Source organism: Tiliqua scincoides, chromosome 8 (genome assembly GCF_035046505.1).
Source record: "Tiliqua scincoides isolate rTilSci1 chromosome 8, rTilSci1.hap2, whole genome shotgun sequence".
NCBI lineage: Eukaryota > Metazoa > Chordata > Lepidosauria > Squamata > Scincidae > Tiliqua > Tiliqua scincoides.
Window position 1 is genome coordinate 35,601,545 of NC_089828.1, and position 14,355 is coordinate 35,615,899.

Genomic DNA, 14,355 nt, shown 5'->3' on the forward strand with positions numbered 1-14,355 from the left:
CTCAGGGAGCCCCTAGTCTCCAATGAGCCTCTGGTCCTCCGGAGTTTTGTTGGAGCCCACACTGGCCCGACGCAACTGCTCTCAGCGTGAGGGCAACTGTTTGACCTCTCGCGTGAGCTGTGGGACGAGGGCTCTCTCCACTGCTTGTCATTTCACATCTGTGATGCAGTAGCGGCAGCAAAGGAAAGGCCAGCCTTGCTTTGTGCAAGGCCTTTTATAGGCCTTGAGCTATTGCAAGACCTTCATTCATTCATATAAGTTCATCTTTAATATATTCAATTATGTAAACTTATGTAAATTTTTTCAAATTTTAAATGTAAATTAATTCTTTTTTTTCCCCCCGGCCCCTGACAGTGCCAGAGAGATGATGTGGCCCTCTTGCCAAAAACTTTGGACACCCCTGTGCTATATGGATGTATAATATAAGCATTTTAAGCATTTGTCTTGCTCACCTTCCCTCCTGAGAGTACAGTACGATGTACATGCTCCCTCTTTTATCACCACAATCATGAGAGATAGATTAGGCTAAGAGACAGTGATTAGTTCAAGGTAACTCAGGGCCAAATCCTAAACAGTGCATGCTGGCTTACCGCTGGCGCGCACTGTTGCCAATGTGCCATGAAGCACGTTTGCGAGGCCCAGCACCGGCGGAGTGCCAGTGCTAGCTCAGTGCTGGCTGGCACTAGGCTACCACAGGCAGAGCACCAGTGCTCCGCCCCTTGGCGATCGCATGGACCGCTGGGCCAGGGGATGGAGTGGGGTGGGAGGGAGGTGAGACTGGTGGAACTTTGCTCCATTGAATCCTGAGCCCAACATGGAGGCTCTTGATTCTATGCCGACCCATGGATTGCCATAGAATTGAGTAGCCCCATTGCGGGGCTACTCGCCTTACCTGGGGAAAGGGGATGAAAGTCCCCTTCTCCCGAGGAGCTGCCAGTGCTGCTCAGTTAGCACCCAGGATGTTAGCACCCAGCCATTTTTGTGCAGCTGCAGCCCTGCGCACCAGACAGCTCAGGATTGGACTGCCCATGAGCTTCATGGCAGGGTGGGGTTTGGAACTCTGCTCTTCCCAACTTTGAGTGTTTGACTTGGCTGACTTTACACTGCCGTCAGTGCAGACTTGCCTGTGTGACTTGCTTTGCCCTGTGCATGTGTGTTGGAAAGCTTATTTTTGCGATTCGATGCCCAGTGCAAATGCCAGCAGTGAAATAGGTGGTGTTTACATGAGAGCCAGGGTGGGGCAGCAGCTGCAATGCTAAGCTAACAAATCTGTATTCAAATCCCGTTGGGAAGCCTCCTGGGTAAGTTTATTAGCCTGTCACCTGTGTGTGAAGCAACCCTAAGGCAGTTGTTGCAGTTTTAGGTATGGTTGCATCAAGTTTCTTTTTGTATCTTATTTTATTAATGTGTGTAAAATACCATACAGAAAGAATCTTGACATATTGTACACCTAACAGCCCAATCCTAATTAAATACCTGTACAATGATACAGCAGTGCTGGCACGGCTTCTTCTGCATCCTTCAGGGGACTTTTGGCTGCTGGAGGACTCCTTGGGGTAAGGGGACATTTGTCCCCTTGTCCTGGAGAAATCCCCAGCAGCTGCAGTGGATCAACTTGGACCTGTGCCAGTAATATCACTGGCGCTAGTCCGTGTTGACCTGTGCAGGTGGATCAGGCCCTGGAAGGGGGTTTGGATATGATGTGCTCTGGCACCAGCTATCCTGCCCCCCTTCTGGGCCTGATCCGCCCATACCACACCCCCCTGCCCCTGTGCCAGACTGACCTGGTCTGAAAGGCTTTGAGACAATGGCTGGAGTGTGTAGAAAAGCTCCAACCTTCCTGCATACACCAGTGAAATGTGTGTTCCGCCGGCACAGTGTTTAATTAGGATTGGACTGTTAGACTTCTTCTTTGTAGTGTTTTATCAATGCACATTGTGCCTTGGTGATGTGGAGGGTGGAATGAATGAAAGGAACTGAAATGCAATCAGTTGCTTTTTTGTTGTGTCTTATTGGTGCATACCTGTGTACATTGTTAATGTAGAGGAGGAAGTAGGGCTAAAAAAATGACAAGTACTGTCAATTGCAAAAACAAACTAAAAAAAAAAACCAAAAAAAAACCCCCCAGCATGCATACAAAAAATTAAGAAATTTTAAAAAATGCAACATTGGAGGATTCCAAATATGATGTTCCGTTTTGGAAACAGGATCAGGTAATTTGGGACTCCAAAATCCAAATCTAAATTCAGATGAGGAGAATTTTGGAAGCATTTCTAAAAACCAGCTTGACTGGCTTCTTTCTGGTTGGTTGGCAACCTTGGAGCCCTTCTGCTAGCAAGGTGACAGTGGATCCGGGTGTTCACGAAAGTGTTACGAAAAGCCACTGGGGTGATGTTAGCAAGATCTGCAAGGCTTCTCACCCCAAACATGAGACTTTTTACCAATTTTTCTTGAAGGAGGCCTGTAGGTGTGCCCCCCACCCAATTATTTGGTCTGTTGCCCACAACAGGGAGCTGAACTGCAAAGTGAAAATTTTCTGTGGCTGTTGAACAAATGAAAGAGAACTGGGGAAGTGGTGATGGGAAAAGGGGGATCCTTGTGATATCCCAGGCTGGTAGATTAAGCCCCCCTCCACTTTGTGTGCTCTGTGAGCCTTTATCCTTGCACTACACAAGCTTCTTTTTCGGTTCCCTCCTGTCTTGTTGATGCAGCTGTTCTCCTCAAGTACCTCCTGCCGTTTGAGAGCTAATTACTGCTTAATGAGTCTCCAAACCGAGAGACCCAAAGGAGGGCGGGTGTGTACCTACAGGTGGGAGCAGAAGTGGAGGGCATTGGGAGGTTGGGAAGGGGGGAAACATGGGAGCATTTGCTCCTGAATGGAACAGAGAGACAGATAGAAGAGAGCAGAGGCTCAACCCTGTGACTCCTCCCAAAAGCGGAGAGCGGTTTCACGATAATGCTCAGGCCTCCATCAGGCCTTGGACACATCCCTCGTGCGTGCCACAAACACAGCTGAAGAGTGTTGTCATTAAGTCCTAGGGTGCATGTCAACCAATGAAGCTGTGCTCTCAGGCAGCGTACAGATGCAGGTAATGTTTAAAGCTTTTTAGATGTTGCCCAGGGAAACAGTCCAAGTGGTAGTTTGAATCAAGAGTGCTTGGCTCATTCCTGCTGCCTCCCCAGTAGAGTAGCTCCAGGGTTCAGATGGTCTTTTTTCCTCTTTATTTAAACAGTTATTATTATTTTACTACTTCATCACACCCTATGCCGGGTTGGTTATAGTCTATAATTCAGGATCTAGCCAAGATATTATTATTATTATTATTATTATTATTATTATTATTATTATTATTATTATTATTATTATTATTATTATTATTATTATTGCACAACTGAATCCAGGGTGAATGAAAGAACTTATAAAATATTGACAAAACATATAAATACATTTCTAAAAATTAATCTTTTAACCCATGATAAAGTAGCACTTATCTGGAAATCAGTGTATTTCTTATACTACATGTGATTAATTCGTTGTGATTTATTGATACCTCCGTAAAGGCAAAGTCCCCTCCCCCCAGCTAAGAATGAGCCTATGCCCACCAGAGGGCATGAAGGCAACAACATCCCTCTCTCTGCACAGTTGGTCATCCCAGCAACTGGTACTGTATTCAGAGATAGACTGCCTCTGTACATGGCTTAGCTATCATGACTAATAGCCACTAATAACCTCTCCCATTAATTTGTCTAGTTCTTGTCTTCCAAGCATGTGGACCTCACCACCTCTTGTGGCATAATGTATTTGCACACTGTCTCTTGTTTTTTGTACACTGGATGACCATTGACTGAAAATTGTGCACAATCATTTTTCAGACATTGCATTTTTCAGATAATGTGGAAGTTTTGTATGTGATGGCGCATTGTACATAGGAAGTAGACTTAGCCCAAGTTAGACTCTACACCAATCTGCAGTAGTTCTCTAGGGTTTCAGACAGTGTCATTCTCAGACTACCTGGAGTTTGAACCTGGGACCTTCAGCATGAAAAGCTCTGGCCCTTTCCATTCACACATGCGGTCATAACTTGATGTCGTATTCTTGAGGTATTGAAAAATCAAGTGAGACAGAACTAAGCGATGTCTATTCCAGTATGAATTGATCTCTCAGATTATTATCTTGATAGTTTTCCTCTCTTCTGTTTATGAAGCATTCAAAGCAATTTACAGACATGGTTGGCAACCTTCAGTCTCGAAAGACTATGGTATAAGCCTACAGCACCCGGTATTCCCAAGCGGTCTCCCATCCAAGTACTAACCAGGCCTGACCCTGCTTAGCTTCCGAGATCAGACGAGATCGGGCATGTGCAGGGTAACAGTTGCTAGAATTTACAGAAATTAAACACCAATACAATAAAATTCCAATAGAACACAAAAACGGCACTTGGTGTTATACAAATCACAAACAGGAACATAGCAGCAAGTTAAATCCCTAGCAGTAGCACATCAGGTGAAAAGCTCTCTGAAACTGTTGCATCTTTAAAAGATGCTTAAAAATATACCAAGATGAGAACAGATGGATTGCCTTAGGGATGGTGTATCACAGTCTTGGCACCAACACCAAAAAGGCCCTGTCTTGTGCATCTGCCTGTTTGATGTCCTGCAGAGACAGGATGGCGTACAGAACTTCTGATACTGAGCTTTAATGTTGAGAAGACACAGGTCTTCGGTAGGGGCTCCTGAAGTATACCTACTACCAAGCCATTTAGGGCTTTCGGGCTCATGCCAGCACTTTAAATTGAATCCAGAAAGGAACAGGCAACCAGTGAAGACGATGCAAAATTGGAGTTGTATGCAGTACTCAGATAATCAGGATGCAGTTGGGTTGGGTGGATGCATTTTGGACCAATTTAAATTTCTGGCCTGTTTTCAAAGTACAGAAAGGGGATGACTAATCTGAAATGGTGGTGGTGAGGCGTTCAGAGGGACTGTCCTTAAGATTGGAATGTTGCTGTCTCTGATATAGGTTCTCAGACTTATTATTATTGCACCACTTGTGTGCATTGCGCTATATGCAGAATGAGAAGGCAGGTCCTTGCTCTGACAGGCTTCCAATCTAGGGAAAAACACAAGGAGCAGAACAGGAGGAGGGAAGCAGAGGCAATGCTAAACAGGGGGTGAATGTGCAGTTATTTTGTAGACATGTACTTGAGTTTGGAAACAACAGAATAAAGAGACTGGGGAGCTGGGTCAAAAGTTTCAAGGAAAAGGTGGGTTCTGAGGAAGAATTTGGTGGGGGGGGGGAGGCATTCTGGCAGCAGTTCCAGGCATCAGGGCCAGCGTAGGAAGAAGGGCAGATTCATTCAAAGTTGTAGGAGAATTTTGTAGGAAAGAATTGTGGTTGAGAAAGTGGGTGCCTCATTCTCCCCAGCCTACTGATTTTTTTTCCAGAAATGGGAAAAAAATCCTCCACCAGGATTTTTCCAGCCTCAGAGCCTGCAGAAATTAAAAAGAACTTGCTGGAGGACATTTGTGGGTGACAATTGATGGCTGCAGGAAGGCTTAAGTGCTCCCTCTGCAAACCCACCAAGCCGTGTATTAGAATCCAAATTTTTGGATTTTTTTTTTCCAGGGGAAGTCCCTATTTTCTGGCCCCTGCCCCTGGTAAATCTCACGTTTGTTCTGATTTTTAAAAAAATCTTTGGGAATGCCTTTCTATCATTTTATGGTGTGAGCTACCAAAGGTGGTTACCAAAGTCCTCCTTAGGAGAACCACCTAAGTGCTCGCAGGGGTGGGGGCACTGCAGCAACATGATCCCCAGGATTGCACTGCTAATAGGGAAAGAGGGAGGGTTCCTGGCTTACCTGAAGCCAGTGAGGGTGTCCAGGGGTGCGAGGAGCTCCGTGGACACCTCCACAGGCTCCCCAAGCCTTGAAAATTAAACAAAAGTGATTGGAAGCCACTTGTGGTTTCGTAATCAGAAACTGGTAGTGGCTTTCAATTGCATTTTTTTTTAATTTTCAAGGCTTGAGAAGCCCTGTGGAGGTGTCAGTGGGACTCCCCACACTCCTAGACCCTGTTGCTGGCTTCAGGCAAACCAGGAACCCTCTCTCTTTCCCCAGCAGCAGTGCAATCCTGGAGATCGCATTGCTGCAATCCCTCTGTCCCCACCCCTTAAGGGGCCAAACCTAAGTCCTTCCCTGGCCGGTGGGTCATGACCGCAGTTTGGGAACTACTTCTCTAGAAGCTAAGATTGCAGTCCTAGCAGTATTAGCATGGTATTAGCATGGTATTAGCATATAATGCATAGTATTAGCATCCCCACACTCCTAGACCCTGTTGCTGGCTTCAGGCAAACCAGGAACCCTCTCTCTTTCCCCAGCAGCAGTGCAATCCTGGGGATCGCATTGCTGCAATCCCTCTGTCCCCACCCCATAAGGGGCCAAACCTAAGTCCTTCCCTGGCCGGTGGGTCATGACCGCAGTTTGGGAACTACTTCTCTAGAAGCTAAGATTGCAGTCCTAGCAGTATTAGCATGGGGATGAATCTCTTTGAACACGGTAAGATTTTCTTCCAAGTGCATGTGAGTAGGAGTGTGCTGTACATCTCTGACAGGAAGAGATACATCTTGTCCCTGGTGCGCATACACATCGATGTGTGTGCATGAACTGTAAGGTCCTACCTATGTGGTTGAATGAAAGGCCACTGTGATGAAGGCTCTGATTAGGCTGATAAAAGTCTATCTTTTCCACTTGAACTTTCCAGTTCCAAAAGTAAGGTTTTGGCACTCTTAAAAAAAATCAACAAAATCTTAATAAACACCAACGGATATAAAAGTGTCTTGTAAGCCTTGATAATCAATTTGTGTACTGTATTTCTTCCAAACCCTCTGGCTTTTCCTGTGGTACAAGATGATCTCCTGGATAAGGCGGGTAATTGAAAAGGAAAATTTATGTTGGCCCTTCCAGCCGTTTCTCTTCCAACAAGAATCCACCTTTATAGCAAATGTTTGTTTGCAGTTTCAGGATTAGATATCCCATAGTACTGTTCTTCCTTCTATAAACAAGGTCAGTTGTTCTGAGCATCAATCAGTTTGGAAGCAAAAACGGGCTACCCAAAATTAAGTAGCAGTTTCTATGTACAGTACTCTGGAGATTCTCTAGGCACACGGGCAGTAGTGTAGCTAGAGGGGGTGCAAAGCACTAAGTCTTGCAAGGAGCCTCACCGAAGCATGCAAGGGGCCCCTCCCCTTCAAAGCCATTCGCCTCCATTTTGCTCCCCCTGCCTGGAATGGCTCCAAAGGGGAGGAGCCCCTTGTACACTGTGGTGAGGCTCCCTGCAAGACTTAGTGCTTTGGATCCCTTCTAGCTATGCCACTGTACACAGGCATGCAAGTTTGCAAATCAAGCACAGGTTTTTAAATCTTTAAAAAAGGCTTCTTAGATCCACAGAATGTTGGGTGTGTGAGTGTTAGTTTTGGAATAACGAAAATGGAAGGAAGGGAGAAAGGGATTCGGTCTGCTTATAATTCTAGCAGCACAATCCTGTGGATGTTTACTCAAAAGTAAGTTGCAATCTGTTCAGTGGGGCTTCCTTTTAAGTACGTGTGCACAGCCTTACGGTTTATAGTAAGTTTCCTAGAGGGAGGGATAGAGGTAGCACTGGGTATTGGCCAGGTCCTACCTTGCAGTTTATAGTAAATTTCTTAGTGGGAGGGATAGAGGTAGCACTGGGTATTGGCCTGACCCCTGAACTCTCAGTATAGGTGGCAGTGGGAGTGTCCAGTTTACTATTGGGGTATAGGCAGGTGTTCCATGAGCACCCTGGCAACGGGGAGGGAATTGGATTGGGGAGGGACTGGTCCTCTTACATCTGTAATTGTTAGACTACCAAAATCCATACTGGTGCTACATAAATAACAAATATTACAAATAACAGTATGCAAAATGGTGGGCTATGCTATAGGGCAGGGGTGTCCAAAGTTTTTGGCAGGAGGGCCACATCGTCTCTCTGACACTGTGTTGGGGACCTGGGGAAAAAAAATTAATTTACATTTAATTTGAATAAATTTACATGAGTTTACATAAATGAATATATTAAAGATGAACTTATATGAATGAATGAAGGTCTTGAAATAGCTCAAGGCCTATAAAAGGCCTTGCACAAAGCAAGGCTGGCCTTTCCTTTGCTGCTGTTACTGCATCACAGACGTGAAACAACAAGCAGTGGAGGGAGCTTTCATCCCACAGCTCATGCGAGAGGTCGAACAGTCGCCCTCACGCTGAGAGCAGTTGCGTCGGGCCAGTGTGGGCTCCAACAAATCTCTGGAGGGCCAGAGGCTCATTGGAGAATGGGGGCTCCCTGAGGGCCGCATTGAGAGGCCTCAAGGGCTGCAAGTGGCCCCAGGGCTGGGGTTTGGGCACCCCTGCTATAGGGCATCTTGAGGTTCATTTTACATTTATGCACCGAAGATGCCTGTGCCTCCGACTTTGAATTTTGAGTTCTACAGACTTGGGATAGGAGACTGAGGGCCCAATCCTACCCATCCTTCCGGCACTGGTGCAGCTGCATTGTAGCTCCAAGGTAAGGGAACAAATGTTCCCACACCTTAAGGAGGCCTTTGTGACTGCCTTTCTACCACAGGATTTAGTGCACACCCCATTGCTGCACCAGCACTGGAAAATTGGATAGGATTGGGCCCTGAATCCAGAAGAGAGGTAAATTTAGCAATTGACTGATGAAATGTTGACAAGGCACCCTTCCCGCCCAGCTAAGAGCATAATTATATACTGCACTGTTTCTCAACATTGGTCCTCCACTTCACATGGTTCACCTATTCAAAGTACCACTGGACATAACTAGCAGTGACATCATCACCAGTTACTTCTGGGTTGGGAGGCCAGATGTGATGCAAAAAACACCACTAAGAAGCTCAGGATGGATGAGAGGGCTTTTTCAAGCACAGAGAAGTATGCTTTGGAGCTCTACCTGCTGAGCCATGTGTCCTACTGCTGTTTGTTGTGTCATGTTCCTGGTCTTGCTGCTGGGTGGCAGGTGTCCAGGGGTTCTGCAAGTACCACCAGACATCACCTCAAATACCACTGGTGGTACCTGTACCACTGGTTGAGAAACACTGATATACTGTCTCTGGGACAGGATCAGGAATTAGGAAACTATCAGATTATTTGTTTGGAGAAAGGGCTCCCAGATCAAAATGGGATGGTGGTGTCCAAAAAGACCCAACTCCCAGCATCACTTGTCTAGGAATTAAGAACATAAGAACAGCCCCACTGGATCAGGCCATAGGTCCATCTAGTCCAACTTCCTGTATCTCACAGCGGCCCCACCAAATGCCCCAGGGAGCACACCTGATAACAAGAGACCTGCATCCTGGTGCCCTCCCTAGCATCTGGCATTCTGACATAGCCCATTTCTAAAATCAGGAGGTTGCATATACACATCATGGCTTGTAACCCATAATGGATTTTTCCTCCAGAAACTTGTCCAATTCCCTTTTAAAGGAATCCAGGCCAGATGCTGTCACCACATCCTATGGCGAGGAGTTCCACAGACCGACCACACGCTGAGTAAAGAAATATTTTCTTTTGTCTGTCCTAACACTCCCAACACTCAATTTAGTGGTTGTCCCCTGGTTCTGGTGTTATATGAGAGTGTAAAGAGCATCTCTTTATTCACTTTATCCTTCCCATACATAATTTTGTATGTCTCAGTCATGTCCCCCCTCAGGCGTCTCTTTTCTAGACTGAAGAGGCCCAAACGCCATAGCCTTTCCTCCTAAGGAAGGTGCCCCAGCACAGCAATCATCTTAGTTGTCCTCTTTTGCACCTTTTCCATTTCCACTATATCCTTTTTGAGATGCTGCGACCAGAACTGGACACAATACTCCAGGTGTGGCCTTACCATTGATTTGTACAACGGCATTTTAATATTAGCTGTTTTGTTCTCAATACCTTTTCTAATGATCCCAAGCATAGAATTGACCGCCGCACATTGGGTCAACACTTTCATCGACTTGTCTACCACCACCCCAAGATCTGATCTGTCACAGACAGCTCAGAACCCATTAGCCTATATGTGAAGTTTTACTTTTTTGCCCCAGTGTGCATGACTTTACACTTACTTACATTGAAACGCATCTGCCATTTTGCTGCCCATTCTGCCAGTTTGGAGAGATCCATCTGGAGCTCCTCACAATCACATCTGGTCTTCACCACTCGGAAAAGTTTGGTGTTGTCTGCAAACTTAGCCACCTCAATGCTCAACCCTGACTCCAGGTTATTTATGAAGAGGTTGAAAAGCACCGGTCCCAGGACAGATCCTTGGGGCACACTGCTTTTCACTTCTCTCCATTGTGAAAATTGCCCATTGACACCCACTCTCTGTTTCCTGGTCTTCAACCAGGTCTCACTCCAGGAGAGGACCTGTCCTCTAATTCCCTGACTATGTAGTTTTTTTTCAGTAGCCTTTGCTGAGGGACCGTGTCGAATGCCTTCTGAAAGTCCAGATATATAATGTCCATGGGTTCTCCCTCATCCACATGCCTGTTGACACTTTCAAAGAATTCTATACGGTTCGTGAGGCAAGACTTACCCTTACGGAAGCCATGCTGATTCTCCCTCAGCAAGGCTTGTTCGTCTATGTGTTTTAGATTCTATCTTTGATGAGGCATTCTGCCATCTTACCCAGTATAGATGTTAGGCTGACCGGCCTATAGTTTCCCGGGTCCCCCCTCTTTCCCTTTTCAAAGATCGGTGTGACATTTGCTATCCTCCAATCCTCTGGCACCATGTCCATTTTGAGGGACAAGTTCAATATTTTAGTCAAGAGATCAGCAACTTCATTCTTCAATTCCTTAATAACTCTTGGGTGGATGCCATCTGGGCCCGGTGACTTATTGATCTTTAATTTATCAATGAGGTCTGAAACATCTTCTCTTTTAACCTCTATCTGACTTAATTCCTTGGTCAGGAAGGGCCGTTCGGGTAGCGGTATCTGCCCGAGGTCTTCTGCCGTGAAGACAGATGCAAAGAACTCATTCAATTTCTTTGCCATCTCTAAGTCTCCTTTTATTTCCCCTTTCCCTCCCTCACCATCCAGAGGGCCAACCGCTTCTCTGGCGGGTTTCCTGCTTCTAACATATTTGAAGAAGCTTTTATTATTCCCCTTAATGCTGCTGGCCATGCATTCCTCATAGTCTCTCTTGGCCTCCCGTATCACCTTCTTACATTTCTTTTGGCACAGTTTATGTTCCTTTTTATTCTCCTCATTAGGGCAAGACTTCCATTTATGGAAGGAAGCTTCCTTGCCCTTTACGGCCTCTCTAACTTGGCTGGTTAGCCATGTGGGCACCCTCTTAGTCAAGCCCTTCTTCCTTTGTGGTATACACTTCCGCTGGGCCTCTATTACTGTTGTTTTAAGCAGCCTCCCTGCTCTCTGTAGAGACTGGACTCTTTTTACCTTCCCTTTCAATCTCCTTCTAACCAGCCTCCTCATTTGAGGGAAGTCCGCTCGTCGGAAGTCAAGGGTTTTTGTGAGAGATTTGCCCAGTATTGTTCCCCCGACATGCATGTCAAAACGGATCGCAGCATGATCACTGTTCCCCAATGGCTCAGTAACATTGACATCTCTAACCAGGTCCTGAGTACTGCACAATATTAAATCCAGAGTCACCTGTCCTCTGGTGGGCTCCATGACTAGTTGCTCTAAGGCACAGTCATTTAGCATGTCAAGGAATCCGGTCTCCTTTTCGTGACCAGAACACAAATTGACCCAGTCTATATGAGGATAATTGAAGTCCCCCATGATTACAACCCTGTTCCTCCTTGTCACCTCCCTGATCTGTTTCCTCATTTCAAGGTCCCCTTCCGTTTTCTGGTCTGGAGGACGATAGTATGCCCCCAGTGTTACATCATTCCTCAGGCCTAGTAATTTAACCCATAGAGATTCTATGGAGTTGGACCCACCTTAAATTTCTACGTTGCTGGATTCTATCCCTTTCTTAACATAAATGGCCACCCCACCTCCAACCCACCCCTCCCTGTCCCTCCTGTAGAGTTTATAGCCTGGGATTGCAGTATCCCACTGACTCTCCACTTTCCACCAGGTTTCCGTTATGCCCACTATGTCAGTGTTTTCCCTTGTCACCAGACATTCCAGTTCTTCCATCTTTGCTCAGAGACTTTGGGCATTTGCATAAAAGCATTTGTACATGGAATGTCCCAGGATGGGCTGCTTATTCACTCCTTTATCCCTGAATCCTCTCATTGTGTCAAACCATCTATCACATCCCATCACGATACCATTCCCAATTTCTTCTCCTACTCTGCCTATACCTTGTTGTTCTCTAACCTCCCCATCCTCGTCCCATAGGGATGAGGAGTCCCGAACCAGTTGCCCCTCGGCTTCTGTCAGCCTTTCCCCAGGGATCAGTTTAAAAGCTGCTCTGACACCTTTTTCATGTTATTCGCCAGCACTCTGGTTCCATTCGGGTTCAAGTGAAGCCCGTTCCTCTTGTACAGGCTCCACTTGTCCCAAAACTTTCCCCAGTGCCTAATGAATCTGAACCCCTCCTCCCTACACCACTGTCTTATCCATGCATTGAGACCCCTGATCTCCGCCTGCCTAGGTGTCCCTGTGCGTGGAACAGGTAACACTTCAGAGAACGCTACCTTTGAGGTCCTGGCTTTCAGCTTCCTACCTAATAGCCTAAATTTGGCCTCCAGGACCTCCCGGCTACACTTGCCCACGTCGTTGGTGTCGACATGCACCACAAACGCTTCCTCCTCCCCAGCACTATCTACCAGCCTGTCTAGACAAGAAGTGATGTCCGCAACCTTCGCACCAGGCAGGCAAGTCGCCATGCGGTTCTCACATCTGTCGCAAACCCCCCTCTCTATGTTTCTAATAATCGAATCCCCCACTACAAGAAACCCCCTTCTTGTAATTAAGAATAGGCCCTAGCCCCTAGCCCTAATTAAGAATAGGTCTGCTACAGACTTCTGTGCATGGTCGAAAGCTACCCTTGCATGTACAGAAGATACCATTTGTTTCAAGGAGATACCATTGTTACCATTTGTTTCAAAAGATTTTTTAAAATAATAAAAAAAAATTGCCGTGTAAACTGATTTGCAAACTTTTTTTTTCTTGGAAAGCAGTATTTAAATATTCTTAATAATATTAAGGCCAAGGAATATAAGAACAATAATATTGAGGCGAGGCCAAGGATTTGCGTGAGTGAATAGATGGATTTTACGGTGAACGCCCTCGCATGTAATGAATGGCACAGTCATTTGGTGCAGCAGAGACTCCAAACATGCACAAGGGATCCCATAACAAGATTACTGGATCAAGTACCATCATTGGTGGAACTTTATTTTTGTTTTGGAAAATTTATTTTATCTATTTTTTGGGGCTTCCTATGGGGAGCCCGTAAGGTCCCATTGTTCCTTCTATTTGGTGAAAATGGTTTTTGGGGGAGTTTTCTTTAGATCACTGGCTATATTTTTGTTGCACTCTCTATAGGTTGCTTTCATAAGAACATAAGAACAGCCCCACTGGATCAGGCCATAGGCCCATCTAGTCCAGTTTCCTGTATCTCACAGCAGCCCACCAAATGCCCCAGGGAGCACACCAGCACTTTCCTTCCCTTTCCTAATTCCTGCTTCTGTGAAATGTTTCTGCTTTCAATGTGTGTTTTTAAAAAATTATTTATATTAAAATAGTGCATCACTCTTTAGCCAGTTTAAGCCTCGCATCCCCTAAAGTGGCTGAGAAGATAGCAAAAATACAATAAGATTACAAGCATATTAAACAAAATAGATTTTTAAAATGTATTTTAAAATAAAAATAATTGTGATAGTTTTGCAGTATTTATCATTAGCTGCCTTGAATTTCCTCATGAAAGGAAGGTTTGAATAATAATTTATTTTATTTACCTATTATAAATAAAATGGAATATGATCAGCATGCATATAAATATATAACTACAGTATTATAATATACTTAAGGGAACAATCCTATCCAGCTTTCTAGTGCTGATGCAGCCATGCCAATGGGACAATTACTGAATTCCAACGGGGGGGGGGGGGACAGTCACCAAAGCCACATTTGTTCCCTTACCCTGGGGCTGCATCAGTGCTGGAAAGTTGGATAACATTCTAATTTTTTGTTTATTTTAAGACTGTTCTCCCAGCATGGCCCCCAAACTTGCTTACAGTATATCTTTTATTTCCTTTCATTTATTAGGGGGTTTCTCCCTTTCCATCCAATCTGACCCACTTTCCTTTATGCTTCTTCCATCACTTTTTAAAAGTTGTAATCCAGTTGTAGGTTGGAACTAA

The 14,355-nt window shown here is 45.4% G+C and overlaps 1 protein-coding gene and 1 pseudogene across 1 annotated transcript in view; one reads left to right on the plus strand and one right to left on the minus strand.

Moving 5' to 3' along the window:
- EFNA2 (ephrin A2) overlaps nucleotides 1-14,355 on the plus strand; it is a 199,853-nt gene that overhangs the window by 12,292 nt on the left and 173,206 nt on the right. The window lies entirely within an intron of this gene.
- LOC136659874 (5S ribosomal RNA) lies at nucleotides 4,265-4,381 on the minus strand (annotated as a pseudogene).